Source organism: Hippopotamus amphibius, chromosome 3 (assembly GCF_030028045.1).
Source record: "Hippopotamus amphibius kiboko isolate mHipAmp2 chromosome 3, mHipAmp2.hap2, whole genome shotgun sequence".
Lineage (NCBI taxonomy): Eukaryota > Metazoa > Chordata > Mammalia > Artiodactyla > Hippopotamidae > Hippopotamus > Hippopotamus amphibius.
Genome location: NC_080188.1, coordinates 87,789,472 through 87,817,164, shown reverse-complemented (window position 1 = coordinate 87,817,164; position 27,693 = coordinate 87,789,472). Strand labels below are relative to the sequence as shown.

Sequence of the window (27,693 nt, the reverse complement as noted above, 5' to 3'; positions counted from 1 at the left end):
ATTTTATGTCAGAGACTGTTTTAATTCACACTATCTTCTTTATTACTTGTTAACAACCCCATGAAGTTGGGAACATTACTCTTTTCATTTTATGGAGCAAATGAAAATGATAAAAAGTGAAAAACTAGCCTAAGGCAACATAGTTCTAAGTAGTTGATATGAAATCAGTCAGCTGACTCCAGAGCTAAATATATTCAGAAATCATTCTGTACTAAATATGACCTCCAAGTTTAAATGCTGAGATTTCTCAGGGTGATAGATCATGAATAGAAATTTAGGTTGTTAGTGTTTGTATTATAGTTATTTATCATGGGAAAAACAGCCATCCCAAACACTGGATGGAAATCATTAATTAGATTTCAATACTTCTAACTGTGACACACTGAAATTGAAAGTCAAGGTATATTGGGCTTCCATGTACCTGAAGACAAGGGCAGTTGCCTGGGTCCATATCTTCCAAAATTTTCTCTGAAAACAAAACAAAAAAAAAAAACAATAAAAGAACAAGTAAAACACATACACACACAAGTCCTAAGCAAACTGTGAAAACAAAGAATGCATAAACTTCAAAAGACTATGATTTTTAAAACAGACACACCAAAATCTCATCAAGCAAACTCTTGATACCTATTTTGCCCCATCCCTTTGCAAAAGACAAGGACAGAGAAAGAAAAATGGCAGAGAGGAAAAGGAAGCTAACAATAGGCCAAGGGTTGACATATTAGCACCACAGACAGAAAGAGAAAGTCCACGTTAAGTGTGAAAACACAAAAGTAAGTTCCAGCAGAGCAGAGCACAGAGGAGTGAGAAGAAACTGAAAGATGCATGTTATTTGAAGCATTGGTCTTTGAAGAGCATAGCTCCAGAAAGAAGAAAGAAAGAAGTGAGAGGAACTCGGTGGCAGATGGGTGGTGAAGGGGTGATGACGCAAAAATAAAATTTAAGGTTCAACAAGACAAAAAAAGAATAAAAACATCAGATAACACAAGATTCATCAGTACCAACAAAAGTATCTAACTAAAGAAGCTGACTTTGCCACACTTACAGAAGAGGGCTTCATTAGACAGTATTGGAAATCATCTCAAATTTTAAAAATATAATCAGAAGATAACTTAAATCTCTACAAAGGTATAATATTTTTTAAGAAAAATGAGATTCAGCACTCTTCAATTCAGGAATCCTCCCTTCCTCACCCCGAAGAAAACAGCCTCAAAGCAGAATAAACAAAAACAAACAGTAAAAAAATACAGGACACTGGGAATTGAATTAAATACAATCAAGCAAACATTTGAAGATTAAAAAACAAAACAAACAAACAAACAAAAAAGCAAGACAAACCAAAAACTTGAGCCAGAAATGCAAAGAAAGAAATGAGCAAAAACTAAGATATGAAAAAAGAACAAAGTGGAGTAAAAGATAAAATTATCTTAGAAATAATTACTAGAGTACACAGTGACCAAGTTATATTTAACTCAAATGATAACATAATAAGACTGTTGAAGAAAGTCAAGAAAATACTGAAGGAAATGAAATTAAGACAAGGGAAGGACTAAAATGGGTCAGAGAAAAAGTGGTGGGAATATGAGATAAGCAAAAAAAGAAATAATATTTCTATAACACCAGTGCATGAAAAAACAAAGCAACATGTTAAAACTATAATTCAAAAAAATTTTGCAATAATAAAAGAAGGCCTGAGTGTAACTGTTGAAGGGTCCCACTGAGTAAATAAGTAAATTAACCCCAAACTTCAATTCTGACACATATTCTAGAAAAACAACTTGACTTCAACAGTGAAGAATAAATCTTCAGTGCTTCTAGGCATATGTGTGTGAGTGTGTACATGTGTGTAATTATAAGACTAGAAAACAATGGGGAAAAGGGTAGACTACTATTATATGAATATTATAATGGTGACATTATATAAATATTGCAATTAAAAATGAAAAAGGGGAGAAGAAAAGAATTGAGTAGGAGAATCTCACTGATTGTTGCTATACAACAATTGGTGTCAATAAAGGATAATATTAAAAACAGACAAACTAAATTGCAAAATATTGAATAATAAAACAGGGGACTAAAAGCATTAAAATTATGTACATAATTTATTATGTACGGTAAAAATACTAGAGTAAAAGATACTAGTAAAAATCATACAAATACAATAGTACAAACCTTCTAAATTATAAAAAATTAAGAGAGAGTTAAAAACAAGATACACATATCATAGAGAAAGAAACATAGTAACTGTAACAGGCAATTATAAAATATCTTGACAGATTTCAGGACATAGTAACTCACCTCCTGAAAGAAAAAGGTTTTCCATTTATTTCACAATGTAACACTCAGTATTAGTCTGTGCACTAAAAACATACTTAAAACAAATGGATTCTGGAAGGTTAAAATTAAAGAGGACAAAAGCATATGGGTAATGGAGACACAAGAAAGGAGGTATAGTGATCCTGACTAGAAATCAGGCCAAAAAAATACATTAGACATGACAAAGAAAGGCATATTTTAATGTTAAAAATGAGCATATAATACAGAAACTACAAGAGAGGTAAGGAGACAGATAAAAACACATTAGTAATAGGTGATTTTCATATATCTTTCTCAAAATAAGTCAAGTTGAGTAAACAAAAATAAATGAGTATATAGAAGACTTAAGGAACATACTCAATACAGTGGATTCTATTGACATTGAACTTTACACCCTGATAATTGAAAATATACCTTCTTCTTAAGCACTCGTGACATTCACAAAATTCATCATATATTGTCAAACAGAAAAAATAATTAGATTCCATAAAGTAGGCTTATTAAGTAACATGTCATCAAAATAGAATAAAACTAGAAATTATTAACAAAACTGGAAACCATCAACTGAATCAAAAGCAAAAAGGAAATTAAAAAGCCTAATACTAAACAACTAAGGTAAAAAGAAAAGTAAACTAAATTACCTGTATTGTATTTATGATATATGTCAAGGCGATGATCAGAAGAAAATTCATGGCACTAAACACTTTTTTAGTAAAAATTAAGGTATTAAACAAACAATAAAGTTTTAGTATTTTACAAAATTTTTCAAAAAAATTTAATTTGTAATAAATTGAATATAAGCATGACCTCAAAAATAAGAAAAGAAATAAGTAAATCAAAAGAAACCAAAATGAAAGAAATAATCTAAAAAAATTTTTTTTAAATATTAACAAATAGAAAAATAATAGACCTATTCAATATGTTAAAATCCAGTTTGGGGTTTTGTTTCCATTTTGTGTTAAGTAACCAGTGAAATAAGTTACCATATAATTTGCTCAAGAAAGAAAATGAGAAAGTACAAGCACAAAAATGAGAACTGTCATAGGGAAGATAGCCATTTAAAGAGAAAATATTTTTAAAAATCATAAGAGACTACTTTGCAATACACTGTGCAAATAACTTTGAATGCATGATTAAATAAACATCACCATTTGGCAAACACATAATAATTGTTTCAGGCAAGAATCAAGGATGCACCCTGAACTTTGTGGATTAAGTAGGATGAAAAAAGGATATTTACATAGTTTCAAATATTTCTCCAGTACATCCTTTCTAATTGCAAAGGGGATAGTGTAACTTTATAGTGAAGAAACCTAGACCACACTCCTTATAAAAAGGGATAAAAATTAACACCCAAAATGAAACAAATCAACATCAAGTTGATACCACACACTGAGAAATGTGGGTCATCACTTTTGTTGTACTCTTGTCAAAACTACATAACTTGAATTTAGTCATGAGGAAATATCAGACAAGACAGATTGATGGACATTTTCCAAAATAACTGTTCAGAATTAATAAAACTAAGATGGTCCTGAAAGGCAAAGATAAGAAACTCTCCTAGATTGAAGGGAGATGTAACAACTAAATACTATATCATCTGGGAGTATATTCTGATCCAGAAAAAGAACATGGAAGGACAATTACTGAATTTTGAATAAATTCTATGAAAGTAGTTTATAGAGTTATGTCATTGTTAACTTTCTGGTTTTGATAACTGAATTATGGTAATGGAAGACATTAATATTTGAGGATTGGTGGCAGATATATTGAGATTCTTTGTAATAGTTTTTGCAAATTAACCGTGTCTGATTTTATTTCAAAGCAAAAAGCTAAAAACTAGAAACATAATGAAAAAATGAACTTAAGCAAAGAAAATTTTTTGTTAAATCTTTAAAAATCTGGAATCTCGTAAAAAAATTAATTAATTTTAGATTTGGGCAAGCTGTTTTTTCTAGATAAAGAATTGAACAACTTAATTGCAAGGTAAACATAAATATTGATACAGCAAATAATCTACTTTTATTTCTGGAATATAAGTCAAGGGGAAAAATAATTTAAGAATGCGAATTTGTTAAGATATAGACAGAGTGCAAGAACTTGACATAAGCATAACATTTTGTCAGGAGATATAAAAATATTCACAAGAAAAAATGAAGATACTTGGTAAATATATTTTAAGTAACTTTAAATAAAGATTGGATTTTTTGGTCAGTTAACCAATGTGAGTTTAGATCATCCATTTTTTATCTACTTATTTTAGGTTATTATTTTAGAAACCCATATGTGTATGATTTAAATGTATCTACACATATAATAGTTTTTCATTGTAAAGGACAAAAGTCTTCGGCTCTTACCAAAATGTCACTTCAGATTTTTTTTTTGGTAATTTATGGGAAAATAACGGATAATTTGAGAGCATGACAAAACGTTTTAATTACTCAGTTGCCTGAACAAGAAGCACTAGAAAGATGAGAAGGAACATTTTCTTGGGGGCAGCTGTACCCTAGGAAACTTTTTTAAAGTAGTCATTGTGAATTTAAGAAAACTATATAGTTCTAAAACAACAAACAAATTGAACTACCAATTTAAGTAGCAAAGCATCTTAAATTTATATTTGAAATCTTTATTTTAAAAAGGGTTAATAAAGGGTTATCTCTAGTGACAAATTACTTTATGCCAGCTTCAAGCTAGTTAATTATCCCTGGGGAGGGGGGACAGTCTTTCATTGTTTATACTGACAACTCACCTGCAGGTAATTGAGTTTGGCTTCTACTGTTTCTCTTAAGATTCAAAGGATTTTAAAACCATGCATTACAATATGATATTAAAGTTGATGCACTGCAATTCCACACACATAAAATTCAGTCAGAGAATTTAAAAGTAAACCACTTGAGATAAAATGAAGATGACTGTTAAATAAATCTTGTTTAAGAACCATGAACTTACAGTAAAACCCATGGTGCCTAATGCAAAATATGAGCACATCAAGTTTGTCTATAAGGCCAGGCTCTTAAAATTGGCAGAATGTAGATCAATATTTATTGTGGAATTAAGAGATATCCCCTACATGTAGCAAACTTCCTGTGCAGAACAAACGGTGGCAAAGCATAAAATACATTAAAAAAAATCTGTCAGTAATGCTAATCACATAAACCAGGACACCAGCTACCTGCCTGTTTAAAAAGACAGCAGGTCATTTTCAGCAGAGACAATTATCATCAGGATCAAGGCCAAAGAACACCTGCCAAGGGTGCGTCAAACCACATCATATTTTAGCTTGAACATGGAGAACAATAATTCATATTTGTCTCAGTGAACATAGGACAACGTCAACCCAAATCTTCAGGAAAATTACCATTTCAACCAATTATTATGCAAGCTGAAATAATCTCATGCTAATAATCCCATAAAGCCTTGGTCAAATCATATTTTTTACATGTTTTCGGAAAGACGGGCTTATTAAGGGATGTATTTTGTAAAATTCCTTTCTATCTGAGGATACAGTTTTAAAAACACATGAGGAAAGAAAGCAGCAGTGTTCATAAGCTGTTCTGGGAAAGAACTAATAACACGGGTCATTTTTAAACTTGATTCTCTGTATGCTAAAGCCGAAATAAATTACCCAGATTTTTTCAGCATTTGTCACTCAGTACAGAGAACTATCTGTATTTTCCAGGTTTCTTGTAGTCCCAGCCTAGTTAATGAAAGTGTCTCCTTTTGTTCTCAAATGCCCCAGTTCAGTTAAATGATGTCCATACTACAACCCTCACAATGGGGCATCTAATGACACATCAGTGTTGGAAAGTTGTCAATCAATTGACAGACATCCCAATACAATTCTTCTTAGCCCACCAGTGTGTTCAAGGCAAATGCACGACCTTTCGCTTCACATCACTTCAGAAGAAAGCCTATTTATTGGAGAAATAAAAAGAAGATATCATGAGTCCACTGAGAATCTTGTTACTTACATGATGTCAACCAACCAGCAGCATCACCAGAAGCTTGTTAGAAATGAAGGTGAGGCTATCTTAGACTTGCTGGTCCCACATCTTAACAAGATTCGAAGCTATTCCTATGCCTACTTTAATTTAAGAAGCACTGGTTTACTGGACACCTGGACAGAAAGCTGCTTGAACCCAAGCTTTCTTCCCCTCTGGACGCATATTGGCTACTGACAATGACAAGTTAACGGCTCCTTCTGGAGCATGGCTGGGCAATGTTGCTATCCGTATCTCCAAGCCAAAGATAACTGTTGGAGGAGGATTTATTTTCCAGATGAATTCCTAATGATGTGAACATAAAACAACCAACTGCTTTCAGTAGCCACCATGCATCTCCCAGTTCCTGTGATCAACAGTCTTTGCCCTCAAAGCAATTATATAAGAAATCAGGAGGAGGAGAAGTATTAGGGTATATGTCATTGACTTCTTTGCCAGGAAGACCCACCAGGAGTGGGAGTGCTCCAACTGGATCAAAGATTTTCTTATTTAGGAAAACATATTTTATGAACCAGACTATCCTTTTGGAAGGATAGATTAACTTCAAAACCTGTTTTATTTTCATTCATAATACAGTTTTAGCTAGAGCCACGATTTCAGTGTGCCATTGGAGTCTATTTCTACCTTTCTCCCATAAGATGGGTCAGGGAAGGGGTTCCAGGTACTAAGTTCAGTGGACGAGGCGTGAAAATTGTTATTGGCAAAGGAAGATTTGCATAAAAAGCCTTAAATTGGATTCAAGCTTTTCTTTCTTATTCTCTGAAATAGGTAATCATGATAAGAGATTTGAGGAATACTCTTCATAACAGTAAATTTGCAAGTTGCTGTTTTTGTAAAGCTACTTTTCGGATCTTTCCTCTTTTTAGGCTTCCAACATGGAGAAGCTGTCCACCAAAGAGGCTTGAAAGTGCCTCTTATGATTACCATGTGGAGAAATCATTCAAAAGAGTGACAGGTCAAAATAAAGCAATTAATAAAGAAATTAGTGATGTAAGGACAAAAAGATTCTCTAGTTCAATGAGCATGGAAAAGCAGATAATAGAGGATGTATACCTAGCATTTGCAGAAAGATTAGAAAGAAGCAATGCTTTTCTTTGTTTTCTGCAAACTCAAACCACATTACGAAAAAGTTTAAGCAAAGAGCTAATATAAGGTGCAGGTTCTACAAAGGTGATTCATTTTTTCCAGTGGTAAGAATCATTACAATTTCTCAATAAAGAGCAGTTGCCACTATTATCTAAGTTGTACATGTGTGTAAAATTGTATAATTCCGGCAATCTTGTTGAATCAAGTTATTACAGTCATCAAATCCTGAGTTGAGTTGCTAAGTGTTCCAGTATTTAAATATTTGATCCTCCTTATTTGATTACTATCAGAAGGAAAAAACAAACAAACAAACATAATAGTTTGCCTTTGTGAATTCAGATGAATAAAGCTTACTTCCTTCTGAGGCCTCCACATATTACATTAAAGTATTGGAAGAATTTTACTATGCAGATTTGATCATGCTACCAATATCAGAATCCATATTGTAGTGCATTATTTCCCAATTAAAACAGTATTATTCAGGCTCTTTTGTCAGTTTTTCAGAAGGAAGGTGAAGGGTAAAATCTTTGTAAGAAAAAGAAGAGGAAGACATAAATGGTGTGAGAATATTGGGAATGAGAAAAGAGATAATGTTTAAAATAATATAAATATTAAATATCATAACTGCAATATCTAAATAAAGGGCTAAGAGGCTGATTTGTTTTCAAGCTGAGACATTGTCCTACAATTCAGATTTCTCGTCCTGTCTGCTTTGATTCTTTGAAAGGAAGTATTGATTTCTCTAGTAAAATTCTGTGCTTTAAGGACCAGCCATGTGTTAAAGTAGTGTAGGGTCCCTCTGGTAGAATAGAAAGAGTTATATTTCTATAAAAGAAAAAAAAAGGCAGAAGAATTTACATTCTAGGTCAACTTGTATTCTGATGTAGGTTACTAACATTTTTTGCCAGCAGTGCGAGACATAAATAGCAAGCTTGGAAATGAGGTTCAGAGGTTCAGAGTTAAGAACCCTCTCTTTTGTTGTACTTCTGTCTTTCTCTTGTCCTTTCATAGTGTCAGACGTCCTGCCCCACTTCCATTCTCTTTCTTGTGTCTTTACTCACAACCTGTACATCTATTTCTTCTCATGGTCATTACCTCTGTTTCCTCTTATGCCTTATGTTTGGTTCCAGTCCTACATTGGCATCAGTCTGCCAGTCCCAGCTTGTAAAACACTCTAGTCAAAAGTACATTTTTACAGCTGCCAGAGGGAAATGTATACGTAAATGCGAAGAATCCATAAGGACCTACACTCCTCAAAGTTTAACCCACTCCTTGGTTCCTAAAACATGGACTGAATTCTATGGAGAGATAACCAGAAATATGACATAACAAGAAAAGGTCACCGGAAGCAGAGATAAAACTTTCAGTGTCAGTGGATGAAAGTACATTCAACTTCTCATTTTAGGGAGATGCAATGATTCAATGAAGTTATCAAACAGCATTTAGTAAGTTACCTTTTACTGGACACTAATATCCCTGCTAAAATGTGAATAATCTTAAAAATGAAATTAAACAATATTTGTCTTTTTTTATAAACTATTTAAAAATATCTTTTAGAATTTATTTTACTATATTCTAATGCCTATTATTGTACATCAAACTTGCTGTTTAGTGATTCACAGGAGGCCCCTCCTTTTAAAATCCCTTCTTTCTGAAAGTATAATCAAGTATATCAATATATTGGTATATTTGTCTTAATATCCAATATCTTTGGGATTTAATGTGATAAAATGAATGTCATTACAAACATTAAAAGATACAGCTCTGCCTCACTGTTGCTCCTCCAACATTCTTTGAGATTTCAACACCCTTTTGATGATTTTTCGAACAGCTTGGTTCTTAGCCTCATGGACTCCTCTGCTCCAAACATCATATCTCTCTCATCACCTCCAACATTTATGCCCATGTCAAGGTCTTTACCAACAACTGAAGTACTTCATAATCTCAGTTCCACACAGCTCACTCAATGTGATATACAAATTCCACTAACATCTACCCACCAAAACATCCAATCCACTGATCCTATTGTCTTTTCACATTCACTCACCCAATTGCATCCTCTTTCCTACTCTCTTAACTTAAACCTATGACCCATAATTCAAATCAATCTTCTGCCATCACCCTCAAATATTCTGACTTCTTTCTCTTTATTTGTTAACACTTTCTTGGCAAAACCTCAAATCTAAGTCCAAATTTCAGTCTAGATGCTGTGGCATCTGAATGTGTGTGGGTGTATATGTATAGGTATATATACAGTTATATACAATGTATATATTTATAGAGGTATATATATATATAGGTGTATACTATATATATATATGTTGTATATATATGCAAAAAAACATGCATTTCATGATTATGATGTGGCAATTTTCTTCTAATGGTGACTAGCAATCATACTACATTTCCCTAACCCACTTCCTTTCACACTCTCTTAAATATCTATTTCACATTTTTTCCTGTTCCCTCGAACCTCTAAAATCCCCTCTCCATCATCATTCTCAAAAAATGATCTTGCTTCCTATTTCACTGAGAAAATTGAAGCAGTCAGAAGAAGCTACCAAATCTATAACGGTTTGCGTATCTATACACTGTCTTCCCACCATACTTCACCCAAGTAAGCATAAATGTGATATTGTGGTTTATAAGAAATGTATATTTGGTCTTCATCTCAGTTGCTGACTTAGAGTGCCTAAAATCCTTGGAATTTCCTAAATTTATGAGAGTGATAAAGCTGTGTTTTATTACATGAATGAGGTGACTTTTGGAAGTACCTAGGGATGGGGGCTGGTTTCCAGGAGAACCAGCCATGTGATCAGAGGGTTGGAACTTTCAGTCCAACATGTCAGGTAAGAACCTGAGCAGTAACTGATATTTGAAGTGGGGGCCAGGGATTGGGGGGAGTCTTGTTGGACTGAATATGGAATCTGGTACAGTCTCCACCTGGATATTGTCAGGATGGGGTGAAATTGAGTTGAACTGTAGGACAACCAGTTAAGAGTCTGGAAATTCACTTGTTGGTATGGGGGAAAACTTCCCCCAAAGACATGGGAAATTAGACCCCAGAGCACAGTAATCTAATCCTTCACCCCCTCTTACACTGAGTTTACAAGATTGATGCTTCAGCTAACTTCTCCTATCACTTCTACACCATCAGTTATCCTCAGTGTTCTGGGCCAGCTCCACAAATATGCCATTATTTTTCCTATTTTTTTTCTCCTGTTTCTCTCTCCTTTACCAAACAAAATATGAAACAAAACACAATCTCACAAACATGTCTATACTTAATTTCTCTAATTCCTCCTCTTTCATTCTCTCTCAAACCCAGTTCAACCGAGCTTTGATTCTTTTTCCTCAACCAGAATTGTTATTGTCTACCCTACCTGTCACTGTCAGTGCTTGAATAATAAGTTACATTCTATTAACAGTTAATCACCTTCTTCTCCCTGGTCTACCTTCTCTACATTGCTTCTAGGACACCAAATGCTACCGCTTCTATATTACCTCACTGGAAAATTCTTTCCATAGATTTTTGCTGGTTGCTTCATTCTCCATTACCTCTTAATGTTGGAATAACTAGGGCTTCAAGATGTCATCAAATCGTGAGGCTTGAACTACCACCTTTTTGCTGATGATCACCAGATAGCACAAAGCCTGCTCAGACTTGTATTTATAACTGCCTATGTGACTCTCTGGTGGATGTTTTAAAATCACCCCAAACTTAACATGCAATCTGCTGAACTCCTCACCTCCTTATTTCACCTGAAGTCTTCTCCAGCCTAGTCCCAGTCTCCAATATATGTTGCCTGAACTGATGCAATTCTTTCCTAAATTACCTCTTTGCTTTCACTCTAATCACCTAGAGTCTACTCACATACTGCAGCCAGAGGCATTTAAAGTCAAAACCAGGTCTTCTTACTCCTCTGATCAAACGCCCAAGATATCTTCCTTTCCCACTGAGTAAGCAATAAAGATCTTATTGCTTACCTAGTGGGGGTATGACATACAGGACCTGTATGACTTACAGGACCCTTTCCTGCTTTGCCCCTTAATTATTTATTCTGTTAATAGCCCTTATGTTGTTTGTATTCACATGTGCATTGGCCCACTTGCTGTTCTTAGAACATAACAGACCTTCTCCCATCTTAATCTTTGTGCAATGTCTGTTCTCTTTATTTAGATGCTCTGCCCACAGACATCTGAATGGTCACCTCCCTGCTGGTCCCCAAGAATTTACTCAAGTATCATGTTCTTACTTAGACCAAACCTAACAGTCCCTATTAAAATTGCACCTTCTACTCCCAACCAGTATTCCTAATTCCTTTTGTTTTGTATTTACTTTGTTTTTAAAAGCATCTGTTACCTTCCAATACACTACTTATTTACATTACAGTTATGTTATTGGATACTTTCTGTCTTTTCTTCCTTAGAATGTAAGCCTTATAAGAGCAGGACATTTTTTTTTTTATTGTTCACTGATGTAGCCTAAGTATTTATGAAAGCAACAACAACAAAAGCCTTAGCACTTAGTAATTGCTCAAAAAACACTACTTGAATGAATGGACATATTTTAATACAAACATTTAGGATTTTCTATGTAAAACAGTAAGACAAATCTATTTCTTAGAAGTATAATTGTTTTTTCTATTGAAATATAAACCCACAGACATTTCTTGATATTTTAGAATGAGTTTTAGTAATGCTTTAACTAAATTAAGAACAGTTTCTAGTACCTTAATTTTTAAAGCAAAGAGAAAAAATATTTATATATATATATATATAAATATATATATAAATATTTGGCTGCAATATTGGGGTCTGAATAGAAATATTCCAAAAGTAAGTGAACATATTTTGTGCAGTGCTAGTTTTTGAATTGTATATATGCCATTAAAAAATGTGTTAAAGTTCATAGAGACCATTTATGACAAACCCACAGCTAATATACTCGATGGTAAAAAGCTGAAAAGTTTTTGCCTATGATTATGAACAAGATAAGGAAGTCCACTCATGGTACTTCTATTTAACATAGTATAGGAAGTCCTAGCCACAGCAATTAGGCAAGAAAAAGAAATGACATTCAGATTAGAAGGAAAGTAGTAAAGCTGTCATTATTTGCACATGACATGATGCCATATGTATATAAAACCCTAATGATGCCATACACAAAAACAAGTCAGTTTCAGGATACAAAATAAATATACAGAAATCTGTTACATTTCTATATGCTAATCATGAACTATCAGGAAGAGAAATAAAAAAAACCAATCACATTTATAATTTTATCAAAAATAATAAAATACCTAAGAATAAATCTAACCAAGGAAGTGAAAGACCTGTACTCTGAAGCTTATAAGACACATTGATTAAGGAAATTGAAAACAATGTGAATAAAAGGAAAGATAGCTTATGTTCATGGACTGGAATAATTAATATTGTTAAAATGACTATACTACACAAATGGTGATCTACAGATTCAGTGTAATGTCTATTAAAGTCCCAATGGTATTTTTCACAGAACTAGAACAAATAATCCTAAATTTTGTATGGAACCACAAAAGACCCTGAATAGCCAAAACAATCTTGACATAAAAAGAACAGAGCTGGAGAAATCACACTCCATGACTTCAGACTACACTACAAAGCTACAGTATTCAAAATAATATTGTACCAGCACAAAAACATACATATAGATCAGTGAAGCAGCATAGAGAGCCCAGAAATAAACCCATATACTTATGGTCAATATATCTGCAACAAAGAGAAAAAAAACATACAATAAGGAAAAGACAGTCTTTATATTAAATGATGCTGGGTAAACTAGACAGCCACATACAAAAGAATCAAATTGCACTATTTTCTTACAGCGTATACAAAAATAAACTCAAATTGGATTAAAGACTCAAATGTAAGATCTGAAACCATAAAATTCTGAGAAGAAAACATAGACAGTACACTCTTTGGCATTGCTCTTAGCAATCTGGGAGATCTGTCTCATTAGGTAAAGGCAACAAAAGCAAAAACAAGCAAATGGGAACTAATCACACTTGAAAGATTTTGCACCATGAAAGAAATCATCAACAAAACAAAAAGGCAATCTACTGAATGCGAGAAGATATTTATTTGCAAGTGATATTTTTAAAAAGGGTTTAGTATCCACAATATATGAAGAACCCACATAACTCAACATAAAAAAACAAAACTACCAAAACAAACAAACAAACAAAACAAACCTGATTCAAAAATGAGCAGAGGATCTGAATAGGCTTTTTTTCTAAAGAAAACACATAGATGGCCAACAAGCACTTGAAAAGATGCTCAAGATCACTAATTTTTAAGGAAATGAAAATTAAAACTACAGTGAGGTATCACCTTATACCTGTCAGAATTACTATCATCAAAAAAACAAGAAATAACAAGTATTGATAAGGATGTGGAGAAAAAGGAACCCTTGTACACTATTGGTAAGAATGTAAATTGGTGCAGACACTGTGGAAAACAGTATGGCATTTTCTCAAAAAATTAAAAAATGGAGCTATCATATGATCCAGCAGATACATTCCTGGGTATTTATCCAAAAAAAATTGAAAACACTAATTCAAGAAGATATTCATCCCAATGTTCACAGCAGCATTACTTACAATATCCACAATATGGAAGCATCCTAAATGTCCATCAGCAGATGGTTAGAAAAAGATGTGAGCTAATATCACAATAACATCACATAGATTTACTGATGTGGAAAAGCCAAAGACATGTTAAAATTCATGTTATGCTTCTTCACAGAGCTCTGATTCTCTTGCTAATATTAAACCAGAATTGAAATCTGGAGAAACATGCAGTTTGATGTGATAACACAATGGAGGGAGGAGTCAAGATGGCAGAATAGGAGGGCACAGAATTTGTCGCTCCTCACAAGTTCATCAAAAACACATCTGTATGGGTGACAACTTAGAGGGCTGGGATAGGGAAGGTGGGAAGGAGTCACAGGAGGGAGGGGATATGGGGATATAGGTATAAATACAGTTCATTCACTTTGTTGTACAGCAAAAAATGGCACAACAGTGTAAAGCAATTATATTCCAATAAAGAGCTTAAATAAAAAAGAACAACACATCTACAAATGGAACAATTCCCACAGAGCTCCTGCTGAACAGTAGCAGCAGGCTTCAGACACCTAAAAGAATGAAAGAAAGAAGAAAAAAAGGAAAAAGGAATCAAAAAAGAGACCAGCAACCCTGGTGGGAAGCTGAAGGTGCGTAGAGATCCCCACATTAAGAAAGACTCCCTCATGGAGGGAAATCATCTGGGACACAAAAGGAACTTGAAGAGATCAAAGGAGATCAAAAGAGAATGAAGCAGACAGTCTGTGGAAGGCCAGACAAAGTAAGAATCACATGCATGATCTACACAACAGCTCTGCGCATTCCAGCCTGAATCGTGAGTTACCTGTTGTGAGGGGAAGGTAGATGCTGGAAAGAGGGGTTTGGAGTGCAGACCCAGGGAGGTGACAGCTCTTGACTGTGAAAAGACAGCCTGAAGGGACAGAAGCAAGGGGTGCCACAAACAGGGAAGTCTGTGGAAAAAGCCTGAGATAGCATAGCAAGGCGTCATCGTCCAGTGGTGTGCAAGGGGCAGAGCCACCATTGTAAACCCCTTTCCCACCCACCGGATTCTTTGGCCTCTGCAGGCATTGGGAAGGGCTCTACCTGAGCGGGCTGGCCTGCCCTTCAAGCCAGGGTTGCCTCCACCTGCATAGGCTCTGGGGACCTGAGTGCTGCCCACCCCAAAACCTCCTTGGGAATCAGCCATGAGTGCCCCTATTTGGGATGAGGGTCTGCCAAAGCTGGCAGGGTCAGAGAGCTAAAGCGTGGGGTTGGAAAAGCAGACCTGGGGAGAGAAACGGAGTTGGCTGTGTGTATACAATAAAAGGGATGAGAGTGAGGGGATGTGTGTGGCCAGGAATGACCCTAGAGGATGCAGAGTCTGCCTGGAAAGCAGGGCACAATTGCTGAGAGGAGCGTGGGGGTCAGGGCTGACAACACTCACATATGCCAGCTTCTGCCACTGTAGCTACTAGGAGTACCCACGTGTGCCCCAAGCACCCCTTGCTTTCATTCCCACTCACCTGAACAAGGATCAGATGCCTGAGGGTGGCACATAGGCCAAGGAGGGGTTAAAACCAAAACTGAGCCCAAGGGGCTGTACAACCAAGGAAAAGAAACACAAATCTTTCTATGCAGCAGCATAAGCTGTGAATTAAATCCCAAAGATCTGCTGGGTAAATCCTGCATGTGTGTGAATAGGCAACAAGTGTTTCAACATCTGAGACCAGTCTAGCTTTCATAGCATTGGACTTTGTGGGCAAATACACTCAGGAATTGGGCCAGATCAGTATGAGCTGGCTCCCACAGTGTCTACAGCAGGTCAAAAACCTACCTAGAGGTACTGGAAGGCCTCCTGGGAAGGTGGCCCTAGGAAAATATTATTGCTATTAATCTTTGTTGCTTTGTTTTGTTTTGCTTGGTTGTTGGTGGTGTTGTTTTAATTATTTTTTATCTTTTATTTTGTATTTTTTATCATATGTTATTTTCTTTATATATATATAGTTTTTATTTTTATATTTTTCCTTTACTTTTTTGTTGTTCTGTAGCTTTTGTATTTTTTTTTTGTATGGTTTTGTTTGTTTTCAATTATTTTTAGGTGTATATTCTATGTTTTATTTGTTTTGTTGTTGCTGTTGATGTTTGCTTGCCCCAATTTCTGTTTTATTTTTCATTCTTTGCTTTCATTAGTATAATCCTTATTGACTGTTCTCATGTTAGAATTCTCTTGTTTGGTTGCCTGTTCCCTCGGGTTTTTTTTGCGTGTTTTTTTCTCTCTGTGCTATGTGTGTGTGTGTGTGTGTGTGTGTGTGTGTGTGTGTGTGCGTGTTTGCTGCTGTTCTTGCTATTTGCCCTTTTTGCTTTTTGCCCTGAACTTGGTATGTCTTTTTGTTGTTTTTTTGTTTTTTTCTGTTGTTGTTGTTTTGTTTTGTTTTGTTTTTCTTTTTTCTTTGCTTTTATCTATTTTCTAGCAGGCTTCATTGTGCAGCTTGCAGACTCTTGGTTTCCTGATCAAGGGTCAAGCCTGGGCCTCTGGGATGGGGACATAGAGTCCATGATGCTGGAACACCAGAGAACTTCCTGGACCCAGGGAATATTAGTCAGTGTGCATGTTTCTGAAGGTATCCATACCGACTCTAAGACCTGACCTCACACAGCTGCCTGCAGGCTCCTGTGGTAAACACCTCACACCAAACAACAAGAAAGACATGAACACAGACCCACCTGCCAGTAGATAGGCTGCCTAAAGTTGCACTAAGCTCATAGATACCCCAAACCACATCACCTGATGCAGCCCTGCCCAATCAGAAGGAAAAGACTCAACTCCACCCAATGGAGCACAAGCACCAGGCCTTTCCACCAGGAAGCCTGCACAAGCACCTGGATCAACCTCACTCAGCAGGGGGCAGTCAACAGAAACAAGAAGAACTACAACCCTGCAGCCTGCAGAAAGAAGACCATAAACACAGTAGGTTAGAGAAAATGAAATGACAGAGAGATAAGCTGCAGGCAAAGGAGCAAGGTAAAATCCCACAAGACCAAATAAATAAAGACGAAAATTGGAAAGCTATCTGAAAAAGAATTCAGAGTAATGATAATAAAAATGACTCAAAATCTAGGAAACAGAATGGAGAAAACAAGAAAGGTTTAAATCTAGATCTAGGATCTAGAAGAACTAAAGAACAAACAATGAGTTCTGAACAACATAATAACTAGAATGAAAAATACACAAGAGGGAATTAATAGCAGAATAACTAAGGCAGAAGAATGAATAAGTGTCCTGGAAGATAGAATGATGGAGTTAACTGCTAGGAACAGAATAAAGTAAAAAGAATGAAAGAATTGAGGACAGTCTCAGAGACCTCTGTGACAACATCAAACACATCAACGTTCAAATAATAGGGGTCCCGGAAGAAGAAGAGACAGGGAAAGGGCCTGGGAAAATATTTGAAGAGATTATAGTTGAAAACTTCCCTAACATGGAAAAGAAATAGTTAATCAAGTTCAGGAAGCATAGAGAGTTCCATACAGGATAAACCCAAGGAGAAACACACCAAGACACATATTACTCAAACTAACAAAAATTAAATACAAGGAAAAAATATTAAAAGCAGCAAGGGAAAAGTAACAAATAACCTACAAGGGAATGCCCTTAGGGTTATCAGCTGATTTTTCAGCTGAAACTTTGAAAGCCAGAAGGGAATGGCAAGACATATATAAACTGATGAAAGGGAAAAACCTACAACCAAGATTACTCTATCCAGTGAAGTTCTCATTTGGAATAGACAGAGAAATCAAAAGTTTTACAGACAAGCAAAAACTAAGAGAATCCAGCACCACCGAACCAGTATTGCAACAAATGCTAAAGGAACTTTTCTAGGTGGGAAACAAGAAAAGAAAAAGATCTACAAGAATAAACAAAAAACAATTAAGAAAATGGTAATAGGAATATAGATATCTATAATTACCTAAAATGTAAATATTTATTTATTTATTTTTTTGGCTGTGTTGGGTCTTTGCTGCTGCACATGGGCTTTGTCTAATAGCGATGAGTGGGGGCTACTCTTGGCTGTGGTGTGTAGGCTTCTTATTGTGGTGGCTTCTCTTGTTGTAGAGCATAGGCTCTAGGCGTGTGTGCTTCAGTAGTTGTGAAACACAGGCTAAATAGTTGTGGCTCACAGGGTCTAAAGTGCAGACCCAATAGTTGTGGTGCACAGGCTTAGTTGCTCCGAGGCATATGGGATCTTCCTGGAGCAGGGATCAAACTCATGTTTCCTGCATTGGCAGGCAGATTCTTAATCACTGCCTGGGAAGTCGCCTTTAAATGTGAATAGATTCAATGTCCCAAGCAAAAGACACAAACAAGCTGAATGGATACAAAAACAAGACCTATATACATGCTAAAATCATAAAGATCAGAGCAGAAATAAATTAAATAGAAACAAGAAAACAATAGAAAAGATAAATAAAACTAAAAGCTGGTTCTTTGAGAAGATAAACAAAATTGATAAACCTTCAGCCACACTCATCAAGTAAAAAAGGGAGAGAACTCACATCAGTAAAATTAGAAATGAAAAAGGAGAAGTTACAATGAGCACCATAGAAATACAAAGGATCATAAGAGAGTACTACAAGCAACTATATGCCAATAAGATGGACTACCTGGATGAAAAGGAGAAAATCTTAGAAAAGTACAACCTTCCAAGACTGAATCAAGAAGAAATAGAAAATATGAACAGACCAATCACAAGTAATGAAATTGAAACTGTGATACAAAATTAACACACAGAAATCTCTTGCATTCTTATACACTAAAAACAAAAGGGCAGAAAGAGAAATTGAGGAAACAATCCCATTCACCACTGCAACAAAAAGAATAAAATACCTAGGAATAAACTTACCTAAAGAGGAAAAAGACCTGTACTCAGAAAACTATAAAACACTGATGAAAGAAATCAAAGATGACATAAACAGATGTAGAGGTGTACCATGTTCTTGGATTGAAAGAATGATATTGTGAAAATGACTATACTACCCAAAGCAATCTACAGATTCAATTCAATCCCTAACAAGTTACCAATGGCATTTTTCACAGAACTAGAACAAAAAATTTTACAATTTGTATGGAAATACAAAAGACCCCAAATAGTAAAAGCAACCTTGAGAAAGAAAAAGAAAGCTGGAGGAATCAGGCTCCCTAACTTCAGACTATACTACAAAGCTACAGTAATCAAGACGGTATTGTACTAGCACAAAACCAGAAATATAGATCAATGGAACAAGATAGAAAGCCCAGAGATAAACCCATGCCCCTGTTATCACCTAATCTATGACAAAGGAGGCAAAAATACACAATGGAGAAAAGACAGCTTCTTCAATAAGTGATGCTAGGAAAACCAGACAGCTACATGTAAAAGAATGAAATTAGAATACTTCCTAACATCATACATAAAAATAAACTCAAAATGGATTAAAGACCTAAGTGTAAGTCCAGACACTATAAAACTCCTGGAGGAAAACATAGGTGGAACATAAATCACAGCAACATCTTTTTTGACCCATGTCCTAAAGTAATGAAAATAAAAAAGAAAATAAACAAATGGGACCTAATGAAACTTAAAAGCTTTTGCACAGCAAAGGAAACCATAAACAAGATGAAAATACAATCCTCAGAATGGGAGAAAATATTTACAAATGAAGCATCTGACAAAGGATTAATCTTTAAAATATACAAACAGCTAATACAGTTCATTGTCAAAGAAAAAAAAAAACCCAATCCAAAAATGGGTGGAAGACCTAGACATTTCTCCAAATAAGATGGACAGATAGCCAACAAATACATGAAAAGATACTCAACATCACTAATTATTAGAGAAATGCAAATGAAAACTACAAAGAGGTATCACCTCCCACCAGTCAGAATGGCCATCATCAAAAAATCTGCAAACAACAAATGCTGGAGAAGGTGTGGAGAAAAGGGAACCCTCCCACACTGCTGGTGGGGATGTAAATTGGTACAGCCACTATGGAAAACAGTATGGAGGTTCCTTAAAAAACTTAAAGTAGAGTTACCATATGACCCAACAATCCCACTACTGGGCATATCCCCTGAGAAAACCGTAATTCAAAAAAACACACGCACCCCAATGTTCATAGCAGCACATTTACAATAACCAGGACATGGAAGCAACCTAAATGTCCATCAACAGAAGAATGAATAAAGAAGATGTGGCACAAATATACAATGGAATATTACTCAGCCATAAAAAGGAATGCAATTGGGTAGTTTGTAGAGACATGGGTGGACCTAGAGAATGTCATAAAGAGTGAAATAAGTCAGAAAGAGAGAAGCAAATATCATATGATAACGTATATATGTGGAATCTAGAAAAATAGTATAAATGATCATAATTGCAAAGCAGAAATAGAGACATAGGCATAGAGAACAAATGGATAGCAAGGGGGAAAAGGGTAGGGAGGCAGGAATTGGGAGCCTGGGGTTGACACATATACATTATTGGTACTCTGTATAAAATAGACAACTGATGGGAACATAGCACAGGGAACTCTACCTAATGCTCTGTGGTGACCTAAATGGGAGGGAAGTCCAATAGGGAGGAGATATCTGTGTGTGTATGCCTGATTCATTTTGTTGTGCAGTGGAGGCTACCACAACATTGTAGAGCAACCATACTCCACTAAAAATTAATAAAAGTTTTAAAAGATGGAATATTACTCATAAAAAATGGAGTCTTGCCATTTTTGACAACACAGATGGATCTGGAGGGTTTTATTCTTAGGGAAACAAGTCAGACAGAGAAAGACAAATACCGTATGATTTAACTTATATGTGGAATCTAAAAATAAAACAAATGAACAAAAATAACCAAATAGAAACAGATTCACAGATACAGATTACAAACTAGAGGTTACCAGAGGGGAGAATGGTAGGGGGAAGGGGAAAAATAGGTAAAAGAGAATAAGAGGTAGAAATTACCAGCTATAATATAAATAAGTTACAATAATGTAATGTACACCACAGGAAATATAGTTAACATTTTACGGGAAATTTTTATTATACCAAATAACTATGTTGTACATCTGACACTAATGTAATATTGCAAGTCAACTATACTTCAAAAAGAAGTTAAATAATTACAGTGCATATGTTAAGTGCTGTAACAGAGAACTGGACTATTGCTACAGGAGCACAGAGGACAGCCAGAGAGTGGGGAAGGCTTCAGTGAGGGATGTGATACACGAACTAGAATTTAAAGGAAAAGTAGAAGTTGGACAGATGGAGAAAATGGGAAGCCCATATTCCAGGTGGTGAGAAAACCATAAGGAAGAGAGCAAGATGTGAAGGAGCTGAACAAAGTGGCCTCTAGCAGTAGTTTGATGTGGCCAGAGCTGGGAGCACTTAGAGGAAGATGATCTTGGAAAGATATGCAGGGAAACTAGACATTATCTTATAGAACAAATCCTATACAGTGAGCTACACTATAGTGATATGTCATCAAAGGTTTATGAATAGAAGGTTATACCAGATTTGCATTTTAGAAGAACTAGCTCTGGAAGCAGTATAATGAGTAACTGGGAAAGGCAAAGAAAGAAGCCTGAGGAAAACCAGGCATAAGACCATTGTCAAGAGACATGAGCATCTTAACTTCAGACACTGGGAATAGGGTTGAAGAGAAGATAATACATTCATAAAATGTTGAGATGATGGAGAAAAAAGGATTTGGAAATTGAGTTGCTGTGGGGAATCTGGGCAGTCTGCTAGCATGATGAGGGCTGACTCCAGAATGCAGTGAGTTAGGGAATGAATGAAAGTAGGGAAGGGGTGGTCATAAGGATAGATGGCTTTATTTCCAGAAGCTTGAAGTTACAGGAAAAAGCAGAAAGAACACAGCAGACTAAATTTGTCAACTCACAACAATAATCTTGGAGGTGTCAGTCCCGTTTCTTCTCATGTTGACCTCCCTGGAAGGGGTAGGAAGTCCATTTGAAGTAGGGAAGTATGTACTGGCTATCGAAGGTGGGCTCTACAGGGCAGTCAGTTGGATGTTGGACCCTCCTGTCTCTCATCACAAACAGTGAGCTCCTATCCCCTTCCGCTTTTCTGTTATTGTTGTTGTTTTGTTTTTTTGTTTTTTGTTTTTAACCTATGTGCTGTCCTCTGGACATTCATTTGGAAAGATGGAAGGGAATAAAGTATCTTTCTTATTTAAAAAAAATAAAAGATTTGGGTCAAAGTTAACAGTGTCAAAGTTAACCCTGGTTTAAAATATATTAATAAATTTGAACATTTAAAAATATGATATTTGCCAGTCAGAAATATTGCAGATCAAAGGAGAGTCACATCCTTCTGTCCATTACTTCTTTAAAGGTAAAACTGGAACCAAGTAAAACCCTCCAGCCACCCACGAAGTACAAAGTCTCCTCCATGTTCCCTGCCTCTTGTTTGTAGAAAAGCTGAAGTCTCCCAGGCCTCTCGCAGTCACAAAAGAGCAGGCTCAAGCAGCTAGGACAACAGAGTCACAGACTCAGTGTGTGATGTACATTCCTGAGTTGTTTTACAGATACTATAACTGCCCCCTAGAAGGAAAAAGCTAACTGTGTGATGATTGGACTCTAGACATGACCTCCAGCCTGAGCGGTACTGAGTCTATGGCCAGCACAATTTCAAGAACTGGCCTCAAGAGAAATAAATTAACACTATTGCTCATATTAATCTGTATCTTTGTGGGTATCAAAATAATTGTAGCTTGCTCTGCCCGTATATGTAAGTGGGAAACTAAAATCATCAGCAAAGAGATGTTACAGACCCATGTTGACATCTTCCACTCTCAGAATATGGTGCTTTGTGTCAGCATAAAGAAGTTACAGAAGGTGGACCTTTGCCCCTAATCCCACAGAAATGGAATGATACCTGAGAGGGGGGATTTATAAGCAGCTCTTTGCAGGAAACCACCCTCAGCAGGAAGTCCCTTTCTGTGTCACTTTAGCAAAGCTACATTGTAACTAACTTTTAAACCAGATGCCCCATATACTTTACTTATGTCCAGGCCAAGCACACCTTTCAAATCTTTTGATCACACAATGCCTTGCCTAACTCTTTGGTTCTTTCGGTAAACCAAAGTAGAAATGAAGAATAAGTAATTAACAGATGACCAGGTCCCTTCCCTAGCTTCCCTTTCAGTAACCTTGTGAACAAACTGTGTAAATAAACTGTGTGTACAAGATGGCATCTAAAGAAAGATCATGAGAAGCTGACAAGCCTGCATGCAGTGGGGGATGGTGATGACTTTGATCCCCCAAGTCCATGATTAACTGAGATCACTTCCCTTTTTCCGTTTAAAAACCTTCAGGGCCAAGCAGAATATTTGGAGGTGGTTTTGAGGGATGCTGAGTGCCTTCTCCCCGGATTGCCAGCTGCCTGATTAAAAGCAACATTTTCCATTTCTACCAACACTTGCCTCTAGGGTCGTGATTTTCAAGTGGTGAGCAGCTGAACCTGAGTTCAGTAACAAAACCACGGCTAGGAGCCTAGGGAGGACAGAGGGGCATGTGCATGCCTGACACTTCTAGTGTGAGCTGGAAAAAGAGGGGGAAGAGTGGGAAATGGACAGGGATGAGAAACTGCAGCTCAAACGGTAGCCTTCCCCAATCCAATTGTAGTTTAATGTTAGTAAAAGAAGCAGAGCTCTGTGAAGAAGCATAACGTAAATTTTAACATATGGCTTTGGACTTCCCTCATCAGTAAATCTACTGATGTTATTGTTCTTAAATGATTGTGTATATGTTATTTTTATATGTTTAGATAACCATTATAGAACAATAAACGTGTTCCTAACTGCTGGATACAATTTTAACTAAATTAGTTTCCATCAAAACAATTTTAAGACATAGAAGCTAGTATTGTTTCCATTGCTCTTTGTTATGTGACTTATATCCTCCTATTATTCTGGCTAAAATAAATTTTACTCTGTAGCAATTACTTCTTGATGCAATTTTATTTTCACATCTTCTATTAAACTTAAACAAATATATTTAAAATAAATAAAAGCTAATTAAATTATTAACTTACACTTTGAACAAAATTATTCTTTAATAACCACAGTAAGGATCAATATATTTCCAGTCAATACATTTATTGAGAACCTATTATATGCAGGGCATTATTTTGGGTAATGTTCAGAATATGAAAGTCAGATAGTATAGTTCATTGAACGCAGCTTTGTAGAGGAAATAAAATACACATATATATTTATTAAAATAAAAAGGTTATCTGGAGAATGAAGTAAAGAGGAGGCACTAATTATCTTCTGTGAGTGTTGTCAGGAGTAAGGTAGTCCTTGCAGAAGAGAGGACTCATGTATATTACATACCTATTCCAGAGTGCTCAGTGTGCATTTTCTTATAAATGCACAAAACAATTTTCAAGAAAAGACAGATGTCAGACTTACTTTATTCATAAGATTTTTAAAGCTCTTTTTAGTACTGATCATCTTAGCTAATAAATGAGATATGTAAAACTCCCAACAGTTGTCTTATTTCAAACATCATGTTCTTTCACCTACTACAGTTTATAAAACAGCTGGTAATTGAATTGATTTTGAAAGAGTGAAAATTGAACATGGAGAATAGAAAGAAGTGAAAGATTTTTTTTTTTTCAATATGGAACCTTTAACATGATTACTGCACATCTGCAGTGTTGGAGTAATCCTTTTAAAAATGGAACTAGAAGAAACAATGACAAAACCAAACTGGTATTTGACGTGAATCCATAGGAGTTTAAGCTTTTAATCCAGCCAAGAAGTTTGTTACAATCTCTTTCAAGTTTGCATCTGACTCTTCTGAGATCTTTCCAACAGCCCAGATTTTGCCCAGCTGGGTTTAGTGTTGGCTGATAACATGAGGTAAGAAAGCATTCTCAAAATTTGTGATCTTGCTGGGCTCCAGCTTATCACCATACCCCCTGACACCCACATGGATAACAGCCAGTTGCTCTTCAATAGCCAGGGGAGACTCACACCATGACTCAAGAGTTGTTGAGTGGCAACATCAAGGTCAGAACCAAACGGGGCAAAAGCAGCAACCTCACGATACTGAGCCAATTCCAATTTTCTGGTACGTGCCAAAAGTTTCATGGCCCTGGTTTCGGCAGCAGATCCGACACAGGATATAGACAAACCAACATTAATGGCAGGGTGGATAACTTTGTAGAACAATTCAGTTTCTAAGAAGATCTGTCCATCAATGACAGAAATGACTTTCTTTGGAATGTAAGCAGACACATCACCAGCTTGTGTTTCTATGACTGGTAAAGCAATCAAGTGGCCACCACCAAAAGCATCGTTCATTTTGTCTGCTCTCTCTAGCAGAGGGGAGTGTAGGTAGAACACATCACCAGGAAAGGCCTCAGGACCAGGGGGTCGGTGGAGCCACAGAGACATCTGATGATAAGCAGCAGCCTGTTTGGATAAGTCATCACAGATGATCAAAGCATGTTTGCCATTATCCCTAAAATATTCCCCCATAGAACCCCCAGAATAAGGAGCCAGGCACTAAAGTGAGGCAGCATCCGAGGCAGTACCTTAAACCATGATGGTGTACTTCATGGCATCTCCAGCTGTCTCTTCACCAATTGGGCAACAATGAGTCTTTTGACCAATAGCAACATAGATAGAGTACAGCTTCTTCTTTTCATCAGATTCATCATTGAATCATTTCTGGTTATTGATTGTGTCAATAGCAACAGATGTTTTGCCACTCTATCAGTCACCAACAATCAGCTCACAATGACCATGACAAATAGGCACCAAGCGATCTACAGCCTTAATGCCAGTCTTCATTGTTTCCCTCACAGAGATTGGAGGAATGATCCCAGGGACTTTCAGGTTAACTCACCTTCGGGTCTTGGAACCAATTGGACCCTTTCCATCAATGGCATTACCAAGGGTATCTGCTACATGACCCAATAGCTCTTTGTCGACTGGAACATCCACAATAGCCCATTCTCTTCCAATACCTCCTTCCTTAATTAGTTTATCATTTCCACACACACCACCGCCAACATTGTCAGATTCCAAGTTTAGAGACATACCCTTTAAACCCGAAGAAAACGCTACCATTTCTTCTGCTTGAACATTTCTCAGCCCATGCACATGGGCAATACCATCAACAATATGTAAAACACACCCAGTCTCTTCAAGGTCAGCAGAGGTATCACCAGTAATAACAGAGGACACCTCAGCAGTGCCACTCTTCCTAAGATGAGATTTAGAGGCATGGAGGTTCCTTGCAGCAGTGAAGGATGATCCCAAAGCATTTTTGGAGACCATCCCGGCACACCGATGGAGGGAGTGGGCCACAGCCACAGTGATGTGCAAGGACAGCATCTTTGCAGGTCCTCCTCAGGTGCTTCCTCTGCAGCCCCAGCTTTGGTACTGACTAGAAGAGAGGGAGTTTTGGTTCAGAAGGACATGAACTGATCTGAAGTCAGGAAATTTTAGGGATGATGTGGGTAATAATGAGTGTTTTTCTCTAGTTGAATTTAGGATATATGAAGAGAAGTACAATGATAGATATTTGAAAAATTATTTTGTGCCCAGATCGTAAATATCTTTGAATGCTGCAATGAAGACGATGCTTTATTCCAGAGCTAATAGGAAGTTCTTGCAAGTTCTTGATTAGATAAAAATAAATATATGTAACTGTACTTAAGGAGTACAGGGGAAAGAATGGAAGTAGGTAGATTCTGAAAAAGAGATCATTAGGGCATGAACCAGAATAATAGGAACATGGTGGTGTGTTGCAAATGAGAAAGTCATTTCAACGGCGAAGAGAGTAGCATAAAGCATAAGGCATGTTATTGGACTGTTGTCAGATATTGTAGAAAATGAAAATGGAGAACTAATGAAAAACTCATCTGACTAATTCTAGATTACTAGAATTAAAAAAACCCTTCAAAATGTTCAAAAATTTTAAGAAAACTATAAATTAAAAAAACATTAAAAATTGAATGATTATGTCAGGAATAAAAATATAAGGAGGTATCAAAAATATTAATAGCTGAGCTCCTAAAAGAAAAAACACAATATATTTTTTAAAACATTATTCTGTTTATAAGAGAGATTTGTTGAGTGCTTACAAATAAATATTTGGAAAAGATATTGAGGGAATGGACAAAAATTTTAAAACACATAACAAGAAAGCAAGATAAAAAATACTAAAAATTATAAGCCATGGAAAACTTTTCAAAATATATACACGTGTCATATAAAAATTTGCAAAGACACTTTAATGGGCAATGTCCACCCATATTCTCCATTTCTGAATGTATCATGTTAGCTACCGACACAACAAAACAATGACAAATATCTTCCCAAAATGCCCGATTTTCAACCATAGTCAACTAGTGATTATCTAAGAATAAATGGAACTTGGAAAATTAACCCCGGTTTAATTTACCTAATATATTTGAAAAGTATAAAGAGGTCAAAATAGCTACACTTCAGTAAAATTACTATTCATTATTTTTCTATCAAATCTTTTATATCAGCATAATGTTGTAAATTGAATACTTAACTTATGATCAGGAAACCTCACTATTATCTCAGCTCTGGCTTTAGTCAGCTTGGGGTAATGATCATGCCCATTTCTCTTCAGTTTTCTTCCTG

The 27,693-nt window shown here is 36.0% G+C and overlaps 1 pseudogene; it reads right to left on the bottom strand.

Annotated features, from left to right (window-relative positions):
• Positions 1 to 24,805: 24,805 nt before the first annotated feature.
• On the bottom strand, positions 24,806 to 26,412 carry LOC130850045 (ATP synthase subunit alpha, mitochondrial-like; annotated as a pseudogene).
• Between the last annotated feature and the right edge of the window lie 1,281 nt (positions 26,413 to 27,693).